We start from the raw sequence: 2,944 nt of genomic DNA, 5'->3' as shown, positions 1-2,944 counted from the left end.
TTATTGGGACGTTTTGTTTATTTCACGCCCCTCTTCCCCCAAGCCCACCACTTTCGGAAAATGTGTTCCTGATTTTGTATTGTCTCCTGCCTTATGGCCTCCAGTCTTCCCTCCTGTGGGACTCTTTCCTTTTAGGCACTGCTGCACTTAGAAGTTTAATCCAGTGGGCTACACTGGTTTCACTGAGGTGACTTAGAAGGTATGACTTCATAAGTTAAACCGGAGCAGAATCCAGTTTAATGAGGAGCTAGGTTATAATAGAGTTTCCAAGGACAGGAGTAGGAGCTGAGGGCAGTTTCTGAAACCGTTTTCCCGGATGAGCAGGGCCTGTGTGTCCAGCCTGTTTCTGTGGGTTCTTGCATGCCTCTGATTGAGGAAGGAAAGCAAAAGCTGGTTGTTGCCAGGTATTAACACAATATGGTGAATTCTATGATCCGGAAACTGGGACATCTGAAGAAAAGGTGACCATGATGGATGGCTTTCTTTGCATGGCTATACCTGTCTGCAGTGGTTGGAGAAACCTACTTTCAGTCCTCATCACCTGGTGTACGTGTTAGCAGACGCGTGCCGATCCAGGATGCCTGGACAGAAACCTTGCAGCTGCTTCCGGCAGGCTCTGAAAATGACCAGGCACACATCAGAGAAGCTGGGTGATCTGACTCCAGAAGGACTGAAATCAGAGAGGTCAAAGAGCACCTAGGGTTGAAATAAGTACCGAGGACCAGTCCTACGGCAACCTCCAAGGAGCACCGTCTTACTTGGCTCTTGTGAGCAGGGATCGCAGTACCTTAAATTAAGGCCTCTCCTAAAACCTACCCTTGCAGGCCAGGGGGCCTTAGCCACCTGGTCGCAGAGAAATCGTATGAGAGTAACAGGCATTTCCTTATTGTATTTATATTACTGTCTGCCTACTTTCCAACTCCTGGACGCCCTGGAATTACCACTGTCTTGGGATGTTTTTTCCTAAAAGAACGGGAGTATAGAGCCAAAAGGGAGGTGCTTCCATTACAGGTGAAGTTAGATCAGAGAAGATCTAGCAGTGACTTAAACTCCAGGAATATGAAGAATAAATTCTAGTGCCCAGACAGTTGTGAAGGGCTCAAATATAGGAGTAACATTGGCTAAAATGGAGAGCAAAGGCTGCCTTCTGAGTTTAGACCCAGGGAGGTCTTCACTTTTGCCTGAACTCAGATTTGCCATGAAAATTCCAAAGAGAGCAGATGTTTGGATTTGCCCTCCTTTGGGTGTCTGCCTATTATTAGTGTGTGAGTGTGGGTGCATATGTGTATAACGTTCGTGAGTGAGGGTTTCGTCAGGCCGAGTGTTATGGTGTATTGTCCATATTTGTGTTTACTTTTTTCTTTTATCTCCTTTGTTCAGATTTTTTAATCTCTTGTGTTTTCTAGAGCTGCACATGCCTCCCCCGCCAACCTTTTCTTTGCGGTATTCAAAAGTTATTTTTTTCCCATCAAACACATGCTGGCTAGAGCAAGAGTTATTTCTGCAAGGCAGCGTCTTACCCCCAGAGCTCTCCAGATCTGCCTAACAGCTTTAAATCGGGGATTGAAGAGTCAGTTTTTCCAAACCACCTGTTTTCCACGTTAGCTTGCGAGGTCTTTTCAATTCTTTTTGACTCCATGCGCCTCTGCTACACTGAGATAGGACACAGTTACGGTTACGGTATCACCAGTTCTAGAGACGAAGGAGAAAAGGTGCACCAGAGCCAACCTAGCAGACGTGTCAGGTTGCTGCTGGGAGGTGGGGCGTCACTGTCCCCTTTGCACAGGCAGGCTGTTTCCAGGACCCCTCAGAAACTGGTCCCCACTCCTCTCCAGGGCTCTTCTCATCTTACCCCTCTACTCACGTGTGTGTGTGTGTTTCCCTGTGACATTGGCAGTGACAATAATTTCCCACCCAGAGAGAAGCTTGTGGTCCACGATGCTCTAAGAATGAATTTCCAGGTATAAGCCAGTGGAGGAGCAGAAGCTGTGACAGGAGTGAGTCAGTGCTGCACTTTCAGAGCAGTTGTGTACTGCAGTAATAAATGGAGAACATCAGCAAGAACCTGGTTGTGGACTCTTGAATGCAATGGAAATGGGGACACGGGTCGTTTGTTACTGCTGCTTCTGCCCTTCAGTGCATTTTAAACGCATTCCAGAACAAAATAATGTGGGATAGTCCAGACACTGCAGTATCATTGACATAAGTGCATCATAAAACTATTCTCTGATTGACATTAATCGTTGCCATAGCAATTTACTTTTTTTTTTTTTTTTTTGGTACGCGGGCCTCTCACTGTTGTGGCCTCTCCCGTTGCGGAGCACAGGCTCTGGACGCGCAGGCTCAGCAGCCATGGCTCACGGGCCCAGCCGCTCCACGGCATGTGGGATCTTCCCGGACCGGGGCACGAACCCGTGTCCACTGCATCGGCAGGCAGACTCTCAACCACTGCGCCACCAGGGAAGCCCGCAATTGACCTTTTTAATATCAAAATATAGTTGTTAATTCTAATTCTTCTAAATTTAGGACGAGGAATATTGGAATGGAAGGGAGTTCAAAGGAAGGTTTAGATTTGGAAGTAAGAAATCACCCCAGGCCACCTCTATTCCTTGATAATTTACTTTTTTTTTTTAAACATCTTTATTGGAGTATAATTGCTTTACAATGGTGTGTTAGTTTCTGCTTTATAACAAAGTGAGTCAGTTATACATATACACGTGTTCCCATATCTCTTCCCTCTTGTGTCTCCCTCCCACCCTCCCTATCCCACCCCTCTAGGTGGTCACAAAGCACCGAGCTGATCTCCCTGTGCTATGCGGCTGCTTCCCACTAGCTCTCTATTCTACGTTTGGTAGTGTATATATGTCCACGCCACTCTCTCACTTTGTCACAGCTTACCCTTCCCCCTCCCCACATCCTCAAGTCCATTCTCTAGTAGGTCTGT

Source organism: Hyperoodon ampullatus (assembly GCF_949752795.1).
Source record: "Hyperoodon ampullatus genome assembly, chromosome: 8".
Classification (NCBI taxonomy): domain Eukaryota; kingdom Metazoa; phylum Chordata; class Mammalia; order Artiodactyla; family Ziphiidae; genus Hyperoodon; species Hyperoodon ampullatus.
Note: the sequence above shows the minus strand (reverse complement) of the source record.